Source organism: Panthera uncia (assembly GCF_023721935.1).
Source record: "Panthera uncia isolate 11264 chromosome B3 unlocalized genomic scaffold, Puncia_PCG_1.0 HiC_scaffold_1, whole genome shotgun sequence".
NCBI lineage: Eukaryota > Metazoa > Chordata > Mammalia > Carnivora > Felidae > Panthera > Panthera uncia.
In genome coordinates, this window is record NW_026057582.1 from 31,096,134 (window position 1) to 31,103,158 (window position 7,025).

At 43.4% G+C, this 7,025-nt stretch overlaps 1 long non-coding RNA gene across 1 annotated transcript; it reads left to right on the plus strand.

Annotated features, from left to right (window-relative positions):
* Positions 1-1,259: 1,259 nt before the first annotated feature.
* LOC125909399 (uncharacterized) lies at positions 1,260-2,245 on the plus strand. The gene is made up of 2 exons (XR_007453680.1): positions 1,260-1,468; positions 2,007-2,245. It is a non-coding gene; the product is annotated as an uncharacterized LOC125909399 (long non-coding RNA).
* Positions 2,246-7,025: the final 4,780 nt, after the last annotated feature.

Sequence of the window (7,025 nt, forward strand, 5' to 3'; positions counted from 1 at the left end):
ATGGTTTGTAAGATTGAGCCCTGAATTGGGCTCTGCGTTGATAGTGTGGAATCTGCTTGGGATTCTCTCTCTCTCTCTCTCTCTCTCTCTCTCTCTCTCCTTCTGCCACCTCCCCCCTCAAAATAAGAAAATAAACTTTTTTAAAGTCTTTAAAAAAATGAAATAAAATAAAAGCGTCTGGAGATATGCCTTCCAACTGGTTGGCTGTGGGTACTGACCAAGTCACCACCCCCTCCAACCACTGATCATTCCTTCACCCCACTGCCCGGCCCCAGGGATTTGAGCTCAGAACCCTTGGTTATAGATCCACAGAATGTCAGGAGGCCATTTAGTCCAGAGGTTTCCAAACTGTGGGTCTCCACCTACTAGTGGCTCTTGAGATCACTTTATTTTTAATGAACTAGAATGGAAGAGTGAGCATGAGAGAAGATTCTAGGCTCTCAAAGGACACCGTAGGTACAGTGTAAGATGTATGACTACAGTGAAGGGCAGTCAAGAAGGCTCAAGAATGGCTGACCTGGCCTAGTCCTCTCATTGTACAGAGAAAGAAATTCAGGGCCAGAGAAGGTGAGTAACTGACCCAAAGTCACACAGCTGCTTGTCAGGGAGCTAGGAGGAGGAACTGTAGCTCCTGACCCCAGGCCACCAGCCTTGCCTAAGGGTTGGGACCGCTGGACCCAACTGTGGTCAAACGAGGCTCAAGACCATCCTCCTGACTTACTCGGGGGGAAAACCTCCCAGGTTCCCACCGCACCCTCCCTTAAGACAGTGTTTGTCAAAGTGGGGGACCACCTATTCCATAATCAGCCCGGATGCTCGTGAAAGATGCAGTTCTGGCCTCGGCCCCTTACTAACCTTAGGCGAACCATCTGACCTCTCTAGACCCCAGTTGCCCACCTGTAGTAGGGAATCGTGAGAGCACCGCTTTGCAGGAATGCGCAGAAGGGCTCGCGTACAATTTCCCACATAATGGTGGTGACTGTTCCCTCTTAATTCCCAAGGATGACAAGCCAGTTACTGTTTTGAACCCTGGGGGGCAGAGACGAGCCAGCCGGTCCTCCTCCTTAGGGAGCTCACAGTCTAACCAGTGACATACTGAATCCTTGCTCTTCAAACCAAGGCTCCCGCTCCTAATGATTCAATGACTGTGCCTCTTCGTTTTCCAGAACAAGAAACTATTTGTACCACAGAAAGGAACCTCTTCTGGTTGAGGGTGTTCCCTATGCGGTAGATAATAAAGCTGCCTCGGTTTCCTCATCTGTAAAACGGGCTTTCTCCATTCTCAGGGTGAGGAGAAGCGCGTATATGGGCCGTGTGCAGAGGACAGGGAAGCTCTCCGTGAAGGTGGCACTGGTGGGGACCAGAAGTCCTGGGAGCAGAACCCCACACCGGCTTTCCCTCGGGAGAAGCCCAGTGAACCTGGCTGGATCTGGCAGAGGGAGGACAGCATGGCCAATGAAACAACCGGGTGGGAAACCCGAAGGCCCCGCTCAGCCCACCTGGCCAACACCAGCAGGCAACCCCCTGCCCAGACCTGTCTCTGTCCAGAAGGGAGACGCTTCCCTGAGCCATCCCTCCTCTGAAACCTGCACCTTTGTCCTTCCTTTCCAGCTTCGACTTCCAAGCTATAGGACACAGGGAGTTAGTTCTCCTGGTGTTTCCAGGCCCCAGGTGGCAGACAACCCAGCACCTTTGCTGGGACAGCTGCAGGGAGCGTGATGGGGCGGGGGGGGGGGGGGAGGACCAGGAGGTGCCACCCCCGCCACCCACCCCTGGCACCAGCGACAAAGCCGTCCTTGTTTCCACCCTCCCGCAGGTGGCTTCAGCTACAGGCTGCCATTCGGTGAAAGGTCTCTGAGTCATGCTTTCAAACGGGAGATGCGCCCCTCTGCTTTGGCAGGCTTTCTTAATTTAATGCGTTTAAGTTTGAATAAATGTAAAGTGATTATTTCAACTAATGAATGCAAATCGTTAACTTAACCCTCACACAGTCCTGTCCTTCTTAGTCCCAGTTGGCAGAGGAGAAACCCAGGTGGCCCCCAGCAGCAGACCCAGGACATCTGACCATCAGAGCAGATCAGTGTTTAACAGCATCCTTCTCGCCACAACAAGTATTTTCCTCAAGAATCGTGGAAGGAAACAAATAATAAGAATGGCCAGAAGAGAAACATAGACAGTGAAGTTTTTCTTGTATTAAACTTCGTATATCAATTATATTGATACATAAAGCGTATTGATATATATATATTTGATTTCACTTTTTTACTCCTTATCAAATTATTATAGCAACAATGTATGATTTGTTTTTAATTTTTTTTAATGTTTATTTATTTTTGAGAGAGAGAGAGGCAGACTGCAAGCAGAGGGAGGGGCAGAGAGAGAGGAAGACACAGAATCCGAAGCAGGCTCCAGGCTCTGAGCCATCGGCACAGAGCTCGACGCGAGGCTCGAACCCACAAACGTGAGATCATGACCTGAGCTGACGTCGGTCGCTTAACCGACTGAGCCACCCAGGCACGCCAAGAATGTATGATTTGTAACAGAGAAAAACCATACACAGATCCAGTCCCCTAAGAAAACCACATGTTTATTTCTCCATCATCCACTGCCAGCCTCCAACCATATGTGCACATATCTCTACATGGCTCTAATGACAGGAAATCTTCTATTTTTATGCCTTCTTTTTGTTGCCTGCCATATTATAAGCATTTTCAACATGGCAATAAAATCTTTATAATGATGGTTCAAAGCGGCTGCATGGAACAAATTAGAAGTGTACCAAATGAACAACAGTGTGAGGGTGGTGGGGGTGATAACATAAACATAACGACTCAGTATTTTTTTGTTTCAACAACTAAAGCAATGCGTCACATTGCTCAGTAGTAGAGATATAAAATCACTTTTGTGAAATTTAAAATAAAACGTAAAGGGGCGCCTGGGTGGCTCAGTCGGTTGAGCGTCCGACTTCAGCTCAGGTCATGATCTCGCGGTCCGTGCGTTCGAGCCCCGCGTCGGGCTCTGTGCTGACAGCTCAGAGCCTGACGCCTGTTTCAGATTCTGTGTCTCCCTCTCTCTGACCCTCCCCCATTCATGCTCTGTCTCTCTCTGTCTCAAAAATAAATAAACGTTAAAAAAAATTAAAAAAAAATAAAATAAAATAAAACGTAAAAAAACATAAATATGACATTACAGAAGGAAACAATAGATGAAGTACTTTTTAATTTCTTCAACGTTTGGATACGTTTTTGCTTGTTTTGTTTTGTTTTACAAAAAGGGAAAAAACATGAAGAAATATTTCCGATTGAATGAATAAATGAGCAAGCACATGAACAGATGAACCAGTCCATTTGTTGTATCCTCTGGATTATCTCTGCTTAAAAAAAAAAAAAAGAAAGAAAGAAAAAAAAAGAAAAGTCTCATATTCTGTTACTGTAAGTTCCTGGTGCAGGCACACACACACACACGCACACACACTGTTGGATACAGACCTCTCATTTTCACGGACCACCCCCCCCCTTACGTTTATCACCGGGATATTTTCTTGCCGGAGGAGGATGAGTAGAAGTGAGCACCGAAGTATATGCTTAGTGCGCCACCCAGTGGTCGAGTTGCATTGCACGCAGTCTCTAGAGCTGAGACAGGTCACAGATGTCAGAAAGCTGTTCAAATGCTCTGAAGCAGGTGTTGTCCCTCATTACCGAATCCATTTCTAAGCTTCTAACAAATGTATGAGCCCAGATCCATTTCTAACCTCTACCAACGTTTTTATTGTAATCTGAAAGAGGACTATGTATCTGAGCAACAAACTATCCACATGGAACCAGTGAGAACAGAGCTTGGCATTAACATTAAATAAACACACCGAGAAATCAATATAACATGTGTCTGTGATAGTGCAGGGGGGCATCTTAGCATAGGGCAAGCCGCAACTGACAAAACTTCAGGGAGAAATAGGTAGGCCGACAATTGTGGTTTGAAATATTATCACCCTCCTCCATGGTCAAGCAGCATAATTAATAAGACTGAGCTATTAGATGTCTATAACCCTCATACCCGGAACAAATAAATGCACATTCTTTTTGAGAGATGCAACATTTAAAACAATATGGTAAGCTCATAAATCTACAGATTCCAAAGGATCCTTACCATTCGGACTATATTCTTTGATGACAAAGCAATAAAATTAGAAATGTATGACAAAAGAGACTTTAAAATCTAAAGACAGGCAAAAGTCTAGGAAATATTTGGGGGGGGGTAGTGGAGATAATAACTTCAATTTTTTAAGAAAAAGTTTGGTGATTGGGGCACCTGGGTGGCTCAGTCAGTTAAGCGTTCCACTTGGGCTCAGGTCATGATCTCAAGGTCCATGAGTTCGAGCCCCGTGTCGGGCTCTGTGCTGACAGCTCGGAGCCTGGACTCTCTTTCAGATTCTGTGTCTCCCTCTCTCTCTGACCCTCCCCCACTCGTGCTCTGTCTCTCTCTGTCTCAAAAATAAATAAACATTAACAAAAAAATTTTTTTTTAAAGAATAAGTTTGGTGACCTCTAAAAGAACGGAAATACAATCTCATGGTTTCCCAACTAGACAAGAAAAAAAAAATAGAGATTATAGAAAATTGGCAGCATTTTCAATCCAAATGAAAGTAGAATGAAATAAAGAGGAAGAACGTTAAAAAGATAATACAAAATGAGACAGTGGAAATAAACCCAAATGTATTAATAATTGTCAGAAAGATAAACATAATAAACTCAGATATTGAAAGAATTTATCGCATCAAAGTCCTAAAAATCCAATAAAATTCTACTTACGAAAGAGACCTACAACAAAACAAAGAAATTGGAAATAACCAAAACAAAGACCAAAAACAAAGAAATTGGAAATAAAGGGATGAAAGGGTGGCTTAGTAGCATAACAGAGACAAACCATATGGTATTTAAAAAAACCTGAATAATAGATGAAGGGGAAGAGTACATAATAAAAGAATATGCCATTAAGAAAAGAGGACATCATAAACCTTGGCAGATCGAATAACATAGCTGAGTCCCTTAAATATGCACACGGATTCTTTAACCCTCCTCCATTCAAAAGATGGAGCCTCACTCCTCCGCCTTGAAAATGGGCTGAGCTTAGCAACTCACTTCTAATGACCAGCATGTGGTGAAGTAACGGAATGTGGCCTCCGAAGCCACATCAGAAACGACCTCGCAGCTTCTGCCCTGCACATAATCGCCCGCTCTGGGGAAAGCCCGCAGCCGTGCCATGTGGACACTCCAGCAGCCCAGGAAGGTTCTGGGCAGGGAGAGAGACCACACCAAGCTGCCAACCACGGGAGTGAGCTTGGAACCAGCCCTCCAGCCCTGGGCCGCACCTGCAGAGGACAGCGGCCCCACAGAGAGACTCCAAACCGGAACCACCAAGCTAAGCCATTTCTGAATCTCAGACTCAGAAGCTGTGAGATTATATTGTTGTTTTAAGCCATTCAGTTTGGGGGGGTTACTTGCTATGCAGGAACACACAACTGATAAAATGGCCTCAAGTTGTGGAAAGCAAAAACAGCCATCGTGACAAGGAGAAATAGACAAATCCCTAAGCCTCGTGGCAGATTCTAACAGCCTCTATCATATATGGATAGATCGTGCAGAAAAAAAGTGTAAGCATGTTGGAAGATCGTAGTACTGTTAGCTCATAGTTACTGAGAACTTAGGTGCAGAGCACCATTCAAAGTATTTTTGCTTGGATATAGAAACTTGCACCAAAAAATAGAGAGCATACATAATTTCAAATATCGAAGAGCACCACAAATATCGACCAGTTATAAGATCACAAAGAAAATCTCAATGTATTTCAAATAACCTGTTGTACTAACCACTGTCTCTACTAAACACAATGCAATTAAATTAAAAAGCAACAGGGGGCCTGGGTGGCTCTGTTGGTTAAGCATCTGACTTCGGCTCAGGTCATGATCTTGAGGTTAGTGAGTTTGAGCCCCGTGTCGGGCTCTGTGCTGACAGCTTGGAGCCTGGAGCCGGCTTCGGATTCTGTGTCTCCCTCTCTCTGCCCCTCCCCGCTCACACTGTCTCTTTTTCTCTCAAAAATAAATAAACATTAAAAATTTTTTTATTAAAAAAAGTAAGAAATTTTAATTAAAAAAATAAAAAAATAAAATGGAGCAAATATGTGCAAAACACACATCGTCAAAAGACCTGTATCTACAATAGAAAATAACTCTGAAAACTTAATTAGAAAACAAAGAAAACAACCACATTTTTTAAAGGGGCAAAAACTTTGAACACTTTATCAGAGAAGATAACTGGATGGCAAAGAAGCACATGAAAAGGTGCTCAATGTCACTAGTCAACAATGGAAACAACCCAAAGGTCCTTCAACTAGTGAATGAATAAACAAACTGGTACAGCCATCTGATGGGATGCTATTTGGCAACAAAAAGGAAGGACTTATTGATACACGTAACAATGTGGATAAAATCAAATGCATTATACTAAACAGAAACCAGTCTCAAAAAGTAAGTCATATATGGTTCTATTTATATGACATTCTGAAAGTGCACTTTTTAGTTTTTGCTTTTTTTTTTTTTTTTTTGCAGAGCCCAACACAGAGCCCAACACTGGGCTTGAACTCACAAACCTGAGATCAAGAGTCCAATGCCCAACCAACTGAGCCCACCCAGGCACCCCTATATGACATTCTGTAAAAAGCAAAACTATAAAGACAGAAAATGGATCAGTGGTTACTAGGAGCTGGGGCAGGGGAGGGGTTGGCTACAAAGAAAAACAGAGGAGTTTTTGAGGAAGATGGAACATTTCTTGATCATGGCAGTACCTACATGATTTTCTTTTTTTGGCAGTTACATGATCATATGAGTGTCAAAACTAAAAACTAAAAAGGAGTGCATTTTACTGTATATAAACGATATGTTAATAAGTCTGAGTAAAATAAACAAAACTAAGGAAATAGATCTTCTGGTGATACTGCTCAAGATAAAAGACAAAGTCACACAAGTTTAA